This window comes from Ostrea edulis, chromosome 8 (genome assembly GCF_947568905.1).
Source record: "Ostrea edulis chromosome 8, xbOstEdul1.1, whole genome shotgun sequence".
Taxonomy (NCBI): domain Eukaryota; kingdom Metazoa; phylum Mollusca; class Bivalvia; order Ostreida; family Ostreidae; genus Ostrea; species Ostrea edulis.
Window position 1 is genome coordinate 23,568,135 of NC_079171.1, and position 14,218 is coordinate 23,582,352.

The 14,218-nt window shown below is 35.4% G+C and overlaps 1 long non-coding RNA gene across 1 annotated transcript; it reads left to right on the forward strand.

Moving 5' to 3' along the window:
* The first annotated feature begins 8,736 nt into the window (after positions 1-8,736).
* LOC130049478 (uncharacterized) lies at positions 8,737-9,439 on the forward strand. Its single transcript, XR_008797992.1, has 2 exons — positions 8,737-8,905; positions 9,064-9,439. It is a non-coding gene; the product is annotated as an uncharacterized LOC130049478 (long non-coding RNA).
* Positions 9,440-14,218: the final 4,779 nt, after the last annotated feature.

Here is a 14,218-nt window from a genome sequence, read left to right on the forward strand (position 1 = left end):
TAGGGCAAATGGGCTTTTGGCAGATGACCACACCAATGGTCTGTGCTAGGTAGGCTTCAGGATTTGACGTTCTTGGAAATGTTCCCGGTGGCTGCTGTTCTATCAGTTTTGGGGCCATTACTAGCAAGCAAAAGGATTGATAACCAAGCAGTAGTTTATATCATGAATAAACAAACCTTCAAATATCCAGATGTCATGGTTTTGATGAGGCGATTTGTGCTTCAAACCTTAATATTTAATATCATATTCAGAGCCGAGTATATAGATACAAAATTAAATGCCATAGCAGATTCAATTTCGGGTTGTCAGTGGTCTCGATTTCGGGCATTAGCACCTCGGGCAGATCCAGTGCCTACCCCACCCCACCCCCAGAAATATGAAAGGTTTAAGGGAAGAGGCTAGCAGACTACTGCAGGCATCTATGGCTGACGAAACTTGGCAGACCTATAATACAGCGTGTGAAAGCTTCAGTCAGTTCAGGTATCAATTCCAATTACCAGTTGTTTGGCCAGCCCCACTAGATCACATTGTGCAATTTTTAGTATAATTGTCTCTTAAAGGTCAGTCACCCTCTTGTATGAGAACATATATGTGTGGTTTGTCTTACATGTTCAAAATTCAAGGTCTGGCGGACAATACCAAATCCTTCTTGGTCACTAAAATTTTGGAGGGAGCAAACAGGCTCAAACAGACTCAAGATACTCGAGCTCCAATTACATATAACATCCTTGTCAGGATCATGCAGGCACTGGGCAACATTTGTACATCAAGCTACGAAACTAGCCTATTTCAGGCTGCATTTAGCTTGACGTTATTTGGATTCCTGCGCGTAGGCGAATTAACAACTACATGACTTAAGAGTTCTGACTTAAGACCATTGCGACGTAGTGACATCGACATTGTTAGATAGAATGGCCGTCGCTTAATTAAATTTACAATTCGACTATCCAAAACTGACCAGTCAGGTAAGTCATGTACTTTGTTTCTTTCAGAAACATTGGATGCTACCTGTCATGTATCCTCACTTGGCCAGTATTTACATGTATCAGTCAGAAACACCACATTACCATCCAATAGTCAGCTGCTAGTGCATTTTGACGGTAATCCCCTCACGCGTTATCAGTTTGCTGCTCTCTTGTCTAAATCTTTGAGTCTTTTTCACATTAGCACTGCACGTTTTAAACCCCATTCTTTTCGTATTGGAGCTGCCACTGAGGCAGCAATGAGGGGCATTCCAGAGCAAACAATCAAGCAGTGGGGAAGGTGGAAGTCGAGCGCTTACACCACATATATTAGATTTCTCTAATTCCAATTATTTACTAGTATTTGCTTACTTCATATGTACTAACAAACCTCAAGTAGAAAGAAAATCATTTGGGTGTTTGGTTCTTCAATTATCTACTGGGCTGCACGCAGTGCCATCAAACGTCCAGGAGGGAAGCACCTGAACTTGCAACTGAGCAACGGCAGCATACTGTGAATGAAATGGGAGGACTTTGACTCCTTGTTTGAACAAAAGTTAAAAACATATCCTCCCCCAGACTACCTGGTTGTACATCAGGGTTCCAATGATATAGGAATTGTTCCTGCATTGGAACTTTTCCATTGCATCAAATGTTCGTTCTTAAGATGCAAATTGTTAGCCCCCAACTTGACAATCATATGGTCTAACATGCTACCACGTTTGCATTGGCACATTGCCAAAGATGCATCTAAGGTCGAGGCCGTCCACAAGAATGTTACCGCAAGGTCAAACAGCTTTTTAAAACTGGTAAATCGATACCCTTCAATCACATTTGCCGACAAACAGCTGTTCGGGTACGATGAAACCCATCTTAACCCTTTCTCTACCGGCACATTTTAGAGGTTTTCAAAGACTAAATGACAATATTTTTAATTGAGTTACATCTGCATGTATCACCATTTTAGGTAGGCATGTGACATAGAATTTTGTTAAGAATTGGACAGGGAACTTTTTTTTAATAAAGTTTGTCATGTTATCCCTTGACCCCAAAGAGTTATACGGGGTCAAAGGTCATTTAAGTGCACAATTTTGCAGTCTTTTTTTCTCTGGAATATATATATTACGACCCCTCTCACAATATTCAAGTCAAAAATAGGAAATTCTAAATGTATGAGCTGATGTGTCTTTTAAAATACTACAAAAACATCACAATTAAATTAATCAATTTTAATGACAAACAAATATTTTTGGTTGCTAAGTAACAACACTCATGGTATAATTTTGACCATAATTTACCTTTCTACATCCATTCGACACAGTTTAGCATAATTACATTGCATGATGATTAGTAAATGTCACATTATTTGAAAAATATAATCTTTGACTAGATCTTAATCATTTAAGACAGTTTTTAACAAAAAATATAATGAAGAGAATTAAGGTCAAAGGTCATAAAATGGAAATTTCGTACTTTATATACATATTCATAATTTTCTAATAATATGACGTTTTGTCATTATGTTCCACTAAATAGTATAAATATTGCAACATTAAACAAGCAGAGAATACCTGACTGATTATTTCATGCATATGTGTATATTGTTTTAGTATATGAAAAAGTATTCAATTACAAATAGAGGGCCATACAAATAGTTTTCCCTACTTTATTGTGTGAAACGCGTCGATCGCTTTCAGCGACGACGTTTTGTCGCTAATTTTAAAGAAAACCGCGTAGCATGTCCCAATTTCATTTTATCGTAATATAAAAACAACCAAGAATTATAACACGAATAAGGGCCCATCAAAAAGAAAAGTTCCTTTACATTTACAGGCTGTATTTACTTTTCCCTATTTCCATATATGAATGTAGGTAAAACGCAGATCTGTTTAAACATTAAGAAATAAAATCCTAATAAAGCGTACATGTGCAAATAATTGCTATTTTCTAATAACTTTGCCAGGCATTAAAAATTATTTTTATATGTTCTAAAAGCAGGGAATATATGTTTTTCAAAAATATTTTTAAAAAATAGTGCATTAATACGGAAAGTAAAAGAAATCGTATCGAGGGTGGAAATGGCCTTGCGACAAAGTGTTGCGTCATATTTAGACGAAGAAATCTTTCACTTTGAATTATTGTATTAATTTAATTGCTTTATTTACTGAACTGATTTTTACATTGTTAAAAAATAGAGAAAATTTCCAAAAATATGATATATAGATCACATATCTTATGACCGTAGTTTCAAAGCTGTAGAGGGACTCCTTTTGCGTTGCCTTGTTTTAAGCGCCACCGGTCAAATTGACCGGTACGGTAGAGAAAAGGTTAATGAGTTGGGTAACTCTGTATTCCTCAACAATCCACAAGGGAGACTGGGAACCTTTCTGTTGTCTAAGCAGGGCATCAAGGTTTACCCCGATAAAACATAGATTTGTTACCTCTCCCTCATGGCTTAAACTAGATTTCTTCTCCTAAAAGTTGGAATTTCAAATTAGCTTATTATCAAACTAATTATCATGGTTATAGCTGATAACGCTTGGTGGCGGGTGGGCTTGTGTAGACAAACCCATTTGACGGAATTCTGGGATTACCAAAAATGAGGATTTATCTTATGTCTGGCTCAAAACTGGATAATATATCCTCAGCACTGGGGAGGATTTGGGGCCACCTCAGTGGTACCTGAGGGACCGGCCTGATCCTTGCTGTACCAAGGACAAGTTTTGGGTTTACCCCTGGGGGTCTTAACAAAGGTGTTAACCAGGGGAGACAGGATATAGTTAGGACTCGAGTCAGAACTGCAATTCCTCATTGTATTTGGCATTCACCCTTGAAAGGGGGTACCAAGAGGTCTGTTCCCATCACATTTACCTGTGTGGGCGATTTGCGCCAGTGTCAAAGGGAGGTAATCCCTGGGTGCTTAGTGATTCCCCGGGTTGGCCGAAGGGGTAGATTTTAATTGTAAATGGATTGTGCCAAACACTCGCCACCAAATGTTACAGTTTGTCAATATTTTTTTCAAATTTTACTGTTTCTCATCCTTTCTGCATCATGGATTAATGGCTTTACTTTATTGATTTTTGCTTTGTTCAAAAATAGAGAAAAGTTCCGAAAATATGATATATAGATCATATATCTTATAGCCGTAGTTTCAAAGATTTAGAGACACTCCTTTTGTGTCGTCCTGTTTTTACGCGCCACCGGTCATATTGACCGGTACGGTAGAGAAGCGGTTAAGATATTTATGAAAAACTTGAAATTTCAGATAACAGGAATCAAAAGGTATCAGTAGCTAATTTCTTTAAGAGTGATATCTGAATATTGATGGCATATCAAGATACCTAATACCACTCCATTTCACACGGATAGTTGTAAATTAGTCAGATATCTATTACAAACACAGAGTCCACTAAGATATTAATAAAAAACTTGAAATTTCAGATTACCTGGAATCAAAAGGTATAAGTAGCTGAGATCCTTAAGCGTGATATCTGAAAATTGATAGCATATTAAGATACTTAATATCACTCCTTGTCATATTTGAGATGGTAAATTAATTAGATATATAATACAAACACAGAGTCCCTTAGATATGTGCGAAAAACCGGAAATTTTAGCTTAATTGAATCTAATTAGACAATCATGCTTCATATCCTTGGCTTGTAAAAACCACACCCCTTAATGAATAATAATCCGCCTTTTCAAACATCTGAATCATAGCTCATATATTATCACTAAAGTATAAATCACACATCCGTATCAATAGTATGATATTATATTCAGAGCACTATTTTCTGTGAAAAGGGGAGTAGTTTATACAATGTAATTATCCACCTTGGAGACATGAAACATCCGAGGGAACAACTGTGTACTATATTTATTCTTAAATTAGCTTCCTTATGGATTTTTCTCCTCCACTGCGTAAGTTGGTATTCCGTATTCATTTTCATTAATCAGTTGTTTCACTATATTTATCTAAATAATATCACCATGAAGCATAGCATGTATGTCCCAATCTCGTGGGGATCCTGGTTAGAATAAGTTCTGAGTACCCCCTGCATGTGGTAAGAAGCGACGAAATGGGGCGGTCCATCGGATGAGATCGAAAAAAAAAATACTTGCTAAAATATGAAATTTGAAAAGAGCTCATGAAAAACACATACTTACTGTCAGACGGTAATCAGTACCTCCCATTTTGTACTGATTTATAATATAAATCAAAGTTTAGACTTTTTGATATCGTAGATAGCTACTTTTTCAACGAAGATGTAAGATATTCATATTTAGAGGTCAGTGATCCAAATCAACACCGTTTTTATATTCCTATAAAGCACAATTTATTCAAAAGCTTTTGGAAGCTTCCACATCAGAAGAAAAAAATACCAACCATAATTTATGCATTAGCAATAATCATTTTCATTCATATGTCAATTTGATATATGAGAGGCAAAGATAACGAACAGTGATCAATATCATAACTCCTATAAGAAATACTAAAGAGAGAGTTGAGCAAACATGAACCCCTGGATATAAGAGAAGTTGGATAAGGTGAATTGGAGCAGTAAGCACCCCCTGCCAAACGGTCACACCCACCATGAGTCCAATATCCTGATCAGGTCAGAGTTATTCATAGTCAAAATCAGTGAGCCAAGAACGGCCTCACAATCGGTATGAATCACATCAGGCAGCACCTGACCCAATGATAGGTTGTATTGGCCATCCAGATCGTTATAACGAACACAAAAAGTTGCAAAATGCTGAGACCGTTGGAACCCCTGCACCACCAATTTGTCAATAGGATGACTCGATTTGAAAGCTGATCATACGCAGAGGAAGCTTTTGTATATTGAATCCATTGAGAAATGTACACACTATAATAATACACATGATAATGGAATATTGCTACATAGATATTTTAGAAAGGAGAAACTGAAATCATCCCGTTTGTAATGGAGTTGAGTTGATAGTTTGTCATTAATATTTATTTTCAATAAAATATCTAAGTACGGAAGTAGATGTTGAGGACTCTGTCGTGCCCTTTATTTCTAGTTCACGGAAACAGTCATTGACATTGTTCACATAAAGACCTACATATTCTAGCATGCATGATGTTACGTTTATTTCACTTTAGCTTTACGTAAAAAGAATGGTGAAGATAACGAACAGTGATCAATCTCATAACTCCTATAAGCAATACAAAATAGATGGTTAGGTAAATACGGACCCATGGACACACAAGAGGTGGGACCAGGTGCCTAGGAGGTGTAAGTATTCCCTATCGACCAGTCACACCCGCCGTAAGCCCCATATCCTGATCAGGTAAACGGAATTATCTGTAGTCAAAATCAGTGTGCCAAGAACGGCCTAACAATCGGTATAAAACATGCCAGACAGTATTTGACCCAATGATAGGTTGTATTGACGAACTAGATCGATATAACGACCATGTAATTTGCGAAATGCTGACTTCAATTGAAACTGTTGGAACCCATGTACTATCAAATTGTTTGTCAGTAGCTTGCCTCGATTTAAAACTGAATATACGCAGAACAAGCTCTCGCGTATCGAATCAGTTGAGATATATTAACACTATAATTATGCAAGTGATAATGGAATATTACTACATAAATATGGTAAGTTCAAGATGGAGAAGCTGAAATCACCCTGTTTGTCATACTGTTGAGTTGTCCGTTGTCGTTAATGTCTACTTTTAATAAAATATCTAAGTATGAAGCAGAAGTGGACGACTCTGTGGTGTCTTTTATTTCGAGCTCACAGAGATATATCAAATCGACATATGAATGGAATTTATCATTGCTGATAGACAAAACGTCATCGATATATATAAATGTCGAATTGAAGGTCTCAGCAAGAAATTTCTTCTTTATCGCGTATAAGTTTTTGAATAAATTCTGCTTCATATTAATATAGAAACAGGTCAGCTTACGAAGGAGCACAATTCGTGCCTATGGGAATTCGAACAGACTGTGACAATTAGATCCACATCAAATTCGCACAAAACTTTACTCTGTTCCATTCAGAGCTTTGAATACGTTATTTGAAGAAACCAAAGCTATTCTATGCTTGGGTTTTCCAACCCTAGAATATAAACTGAACTATACGATGATGGATGTTGCCAATCACAGGCTCTTGCAACAACCGAGGATCATTTTTCCGCCTTTAACATGTGTTACTTTGCCTGTTGCACATTTTCTCACCTCTTACAGGGCCATCGATAGCTACATCATTTATCAGCACTTCTCAGTACCGACAGTGCTTTCCTCAGCACTTATTAATGAATATCAAAACCTACACTACCATCCACTGTATATATCAGCAATTCTCATCTCCCAAGATAAATTATCAGAACAAATAGTATAAATGTAAGTAATTATCAAACCATATCAGCACTAACAGCACAATAACAGTAACTATCAGCAATCATCAGTACATTTTTCATCTGGTAGTGTCATTTACACTTGTATTCAAGTAATCAACATGACAAACTAAATTGACTGGTTCGAAATGAAATTACACTATTGTTCTTTAAACAACCGTTGCGCTAAACATGCGTATTTTCTTTTGGTGAGAGCAAGCCATCAAAAGAAGTTAATCTTCGATCTGTCATGTGGGAATTATTTGAAAGGTACAAACGCTTATCGAAGTAAAATCAGTGGATGAAAAATACAGTTTCTGCAAGGCTGAAACACTAAGAAAACTAAATAGAAATTTGGGTTATCTGTATGCTTTCTTAGTAGTTTCCTCGAGGTTTGTGCAGTGTGTGGGCGTTGTCTAGGTATCCTTGTAGTTTTTACAACGAACAGTTGCCAAACCTGAAGCTTTTGCAAAGTTTAGGTTCACAGAAAATATTTCTATTCGTATAGTTTCAATAGGTTTCCATATAATTTTGATAAGTTTCATCAATATTTCAGTCAATATTCAGTTTGTATATAACATAAATATCAAATGGTGTATACCAAGTTTTGAAAATCATTGCTTATGTAGTGTTATAAAATTAAAAATTGAAGAAAGTTAGCACACATTCTCCCCAATATGCAACTGCCTTTACGTTTCAATGCATTGTTCTGATATTAATATATAGTTATACAATTCTAATATGAGGTCACAGTAATCTACTTGTTGTTTGTGAAACACCGTATCTCTCTAAGATGCATCACTTGATCAACTTTGCTGATACTAGACCACTTGTGCATAAGATATGACCCAAACAAAATGTCAGTGCATATAGCCATGAATTTCCTGAAGGGGATCACAGTTACCTAATTTAGCTTCCTCAAGGAGGCAACAACTAAATAGGTTCTATAGTCATACAATATGAAGGATGAGACCCACAAATAAAACTAAAATAAAATGTATGGACAAATTAACTCAGGTAACATTGATATCCTTAGATCGCTTTAGTAGCCAATAACCATCAATTCCTGCATTTGTATATTGATGAATCATATATATTGGTTGGAAAAGCAGTATGCCAAACTCTTATAAACTGAAGCCTCCTTAACCTTGTCATTCCTTTATCATTGGATTTAAATGACGTCGACAAAGTAAGTGTAAGAATCACACGGACATATTCAGGGCTAGGGTTTTGTTTAATGTTGGCCTAAGGCAGACATATATAAAATGTTAGAAGATATTATCCCACATTACGATTGACATGACACCTTTTGGAGACGAGTTTCATTCATACAGAACCAAATTAATTGCTGTTTTATTACGTATGCAGATATTGAGTTCCACATTGCAAATTTCAATGGTAAAGGTTTGCCCTGAAAATGAAACTGAAGTGGAAGAAGCCTCCAAGAGACTTAAATGTTCCTCTGGTTACGACAAGACTAAGAATGAACATCATTGTGTACCATTCTCAAATTTCACACACCTTGTCGAGTTTTGTTATCCAAAAACAAGTGGATTGATTGAACATGGTATGTACTCTACAACGCCTTTCATATTATACCTTTTGCTGTGTTTTATCTTCATGCTCTCTCGCAAATATATGTAACAAAGAACGTGGTATAAAATACTGACATTAGTTAAAATCTTTAATTGATTATTAATTCTAAGAATTTTATCACTGTTTAAGGAATTTGTATGATTCTTGATGGGGACACTTTGGATGCTCGAGATTGCCACCGTTTTGAGAATGGCTGTCCCGACACACATTATACTTCTGAAGAAATGTACAAATGTGAGTAGAGATTACGCAACTTAGAATTCGCATATATGTAGATTATTTGGATATTTTTGTGTCTTTGTTGAGTTGTTTTAGATAGATAATATATGCATGTAATATGATTTCATATTCCGTCCAATGATGATGAATCCCAATGGTATCTACCTAGAAGTTGTCATTTATTCTGATTTGATTTCTTCATCAATTAAAAATGTTTGATGTATAATCTTACTGTAAATGCTTCCTACTTCCTTTTTGTTTGTATATCAATAAAAAAGATGTTATCTGGTTGAATATTTTAGTTCCTCTGTGTTCGCGAATCAATACAGAATCCAAATGCTATTTGGCTGAACCATCTTGTCCTCCCCTGAGGTAATTTGTGTATGTTGGTATGTATGCTACTTACACCCCATTCGAGAATTTGTCACTCATGTAGAGACACAAAGTATCACAAAATTTGATTTATATGTGACACCATGAACCACATCAGTAATGATTCGTAATCGACCTTCATCAGCTGCTAAAGGCGTATCCAAATGATCTGTAATTTTTTCGTTTAAGACCGGGCGTTTGATGGGCAACATCCATAATCTTATAATTCAGTCTGTGTTCTGGCCTGGAGGTTATAACACTTCTACCGTACGCATAATCAAACTCAGTCATGTTTGTTTTGAGTACAACTTTGAGCAAGCTTCGAGATATACTTGAAAGAAAAAAAGTTCTCCATTTGAGTGTGAAAATGATTTCTTAAAATTTTTATAACATTCACGTTTGAGTACGAGTACAAGTTTTATAACCTTCAGTTTTGATGTTGAAAAATCAACTCATTGGTTAGCTTTGGTACTTCAAATAATGCATTAAAAACTCTCTATGCAATGAAGTAAACTTCTGTGTGAATATGATGTGGATGTGGATCGAGTTGACTAATGACAATATAAAGACAAAAGACTGAATGAACGCACGGTACTCGAACGATGAACGCTTTGTGAACGGTGAACGGGGAGAGAATGAAGGGCGAACGATGAACTCATGGTGAATGCATGGAGAACGCATTGCGAATGCACATAAAACGACTGGTCAAAGAACGAACAATTGTAAAGTAGAACGTTTCAGGGACTGTACATTGCCGCTACACCCATACTGAAATGGAGTGCCCAGAGTGTTGATCCGATTTTTTCTTTCTAAAAAGGGGGTACTTGGGAGTTCAGTTGCTGGTATGGTCTTCATTGTTTTCTCTAGATTTCTGACTCCTATGGATAAACCAGGGAACTATCTGGATATCTAAAATTTTCAATTATTTCTTTTTATTTTTGCAATGTTTGCATTTAAAAAAAAATAATTTTATCAATCGACTTCTCCATTCCTTTGTGGCTAGTATGGTGTTGTCCTGTTCATCCGATATTAATTGTATCCCGTTATATATGACAGTTTCCTCTGACAGACTGTGTGGTGCAAAAGGATTAGTGATCTATCAATAACAGTTTGTCTGCATGAATATTTTCCATTTTGCATATGACAGTTCTCCTATTTTACGGATGTTCAATGACTTGATTTAGCTGGCAAGAGTGACATTATAATACTTTGTTTTTACCTCTGCATCCATTTTTAGCCATGGTACCTTTTCTCGTAGTTATGCTTTTGTTTTAAAGACCTCTTGTTGCATCTCATGTGGGATATCTAGTGTTCTGTATTCTATATTATGGTGTGTTACATTTCGGTTCTTTTTCAACACTATCAATCCTTCTGCTGGATATTGTAATACGATTGAATATGTTGCTTTTTATTCCATGTTCCGGGTATTTAGTTATTTCCAGATTTGCTACAGGATCTGAATTTTACTGCATTCTTCATTGCCTTTCTTCAGTGCTACCGCTCTGGGCACTGCTTGTTTCTTTAATCTAGATATAGTTTATTGAAAAAACTGAAAAGGATCGGTCAACAGACATAGCCAATGAAGACCCTCTCCGAAATACAAGGCCAAGTACAAAAATATGATTGATAACAGTGCTATTTGAAGATGTGACATTTTTAAAATGATGTTTGCTTCAATAATATTCACTGCGAGTTTTGTTGAATTTTGCTATGAAATGATTCTATATAGATCAAAATGTTCTACGCATGCTCACATACATTTACAAAACCTTCCACCTGCATTCACACTCATACATACATACATGTACATAGATACATACATACATAAATTCAGATCAATCCAGCCCGTTTAAAGAAAGGAAAAGAGAAATGGTGCAAAATTAACATGTATCAAAAGCGCCAAGAAAATGTTATGTAGTTATGAACATAAGAAATAAATTTGTAATTCAATTTATATGAATACTCTGAAATGTAATTCAGGATATAGTTCATCTGAACAGGGATACCAATGCCACGGAATTCATGTAGAAGAATATATTTTAGACATTCAAGGGAATGATGCATAATGATATATCGAATCGACATATGAATGAAAATCATTATTATCAATTGATAAAACGTCGTCGATATATCGACGTCGAATTGAAGGCCACACAAGATTTTTCTTCTCACGTAGATGTTTTTGAATAAATTATACTCCTTAAGCATATACAAAACAGGTTGGCTAACAAAGAAGCACTCCTCATGGCCATGGAGACTTTTGGAAGACCTGATCACAAAAGAGCACGAACATGTCATTGAGGAACTCCAGAATATTTTTTTATTTCAACTTCAGAATAATTGTTCGTGAAATCAGAGTGGTGTTTAACAATGTAACTTTTGGATGATTGATTATTAGATACGGATATTCCCCCGTTCCATTTTTGTTGAAGAAGCAACTGTCTATGATGTCAAAAAATCTAATCTTTTATTTATCGTAATGAATGGTCGTGTAAAATGTTGAAAAGTCAAAAGTTTTATTGTTGTTGATTTGAGAAAAGTTTTGCAATTTCAAATTTAATACCAGTTCTTTAGAATTTTTTGAATCCACATTTCATTCACACTACTTCTGGCATATGTAGTGGGATCGTACGTTTGAAGTTTGTTATTTAATTTTTTTAACATTTTCGTGAGGAGCAAAGGCAGGGAATTGGTTTTACTGTATCCAGTAATTTATCTTTGTAAGGCTTTTTATGAAGTTTAGTAATACAGTATAGGTACGGTAATTATAAGATAAACTGAAGCATGGTTTTGACGAATTTCATCTTTTGGAGTACACGTACGATTACCAAAACTGGAATTAATGTCACGTTCGTTTAAGATACAATGAGCATTACAAACAAAGACATTGCTGTTACAAGCTTTTGCAGTTGGAACCAAAACATATTACTTATATAACGTTTCTAATTATTTTATTAAATCTGGTTGATTTGAGGTCCTCATTTTCAAATATATCAACACAACCAGTAATGCCATTCCAGCTGGATTTTAATTGGAAGAAGACGAAAAACAAGTACACGTAGATGGATTAAGAATAAATTGGTCTATATCTAGCTATAGGCTCTGCAAAGACTGTTTATAATGAAACAGTTTGGATACAATAGTAGACGTATATTTGTAGGATATACAGGGTGTAAAGTTGAACTTAAAATATGTTGCAAAACAAGACCGAACCTTTTTTATGGCAAAGAATGTTGCTTATGTTGGCAGTATCCATTCCTTTTGATTATAAATTTGAGGCTAAGGGACTGGAACTTGCGATATAATTCGGAAGAAATATCATGCATTCCCCGCGGTGGTTTAAAGAACCTGTGATTGGCAACATTTATAATCAGAGAGTTCAGTCTATATTCAGGTATTGAAAAATCCAAGCATGGATTAGTTGTGGCTTCTTCAAATAACATATGTAAAACTCTCAAATATTTCTGAACTATTTTGCATGTTTCCTGTATAATTGATTGATGAAGCAGAGGGTTAATTATAATCATTTTCAACTTATCAGCAATATTGTCTTGCCGATAAGTTATCCAAATTGCGCGGGAATAACATAAAACTATGTTGTTGTTTGTAGGTTGTATACATGTATTACATCCACTTTTAAACCTCCTATGCAAATATTTCAGAATTAGATTGTGTTACTCTTTTCTTTTTCCGAGAATAATTTTGGAAAGACTAGAATGTTAACACTGACCCCTGTCAATAATGACGTTTGAAATTTTGTTGTTCACTTGCTCCGTCGAGGAAATATATGTCCTTGTTACGTTGAAAGAAAATTCCTGAGATGTTGACTCATCGTCCACACCAACAAAAGTAAGTTATTTAGTATTGCATATTTTTGCAGATGGCCTTCTTTTCCACAATACTTGCTCTTTTTAGCGCATGCGATTCTACAGTCATTTATTTCCAGAAATTTTTGACATCTGTTGATCACTTTTCCCTACTCCTTCTATGTTTATTTCATTCCTCACTTGCTATATTGAGGTTTAGGCTTATCGCAGTGTGTTTATTGTAAGTTTTTGGTTGGCTTTTTACCTTCTTTCAGGATTAACGGATCTTCTTCGATATTCTCTGCTTAGGTGTCAGCCATATCAACCGCGCATGCTAATTCTAATACCTTGATCGATGTAAAATATTTTCTCGGAGCAATTTTCTTCTTAGAACAATCGATTTGCATAACCAGATTTCGTTAGCTTTTTACAATCTCGATACAAAATTTGAGACCGTTTCCTTTCATTTTGTGTTGCCCGACGACACATGTATTTTCGAAAGGTTCTTGGCGCGAAATAAGTATTCGGTTCGTTAATAATGTCATCAAAGTCCCCACTTGTGTGATTTATATATATATTCCGAACTCCAGGGCTCCCCAAGGCATGTTTAGTTTTAGTGCTGAAATCCACATGCTTCCATATCATACTTAAATCTGTGCATCAAATTTTCCCATCTTTGTAAAACATTTGCAAGTTCCCTCCTGTTACAATTTAAAGGACACATGGTATATCAATTCTAGTAGCCATAATCCTGAATTGAATCCAAGATTCCAATTCAATTTAATTCGAATTTAATCACTAAGTCCTTGTTTTTATTCATCAAAAGTTAGTTACTTCTCTTGAGCAATGCAATATCTTTTTCGCTTGAGATACAACATTTTTTTAAG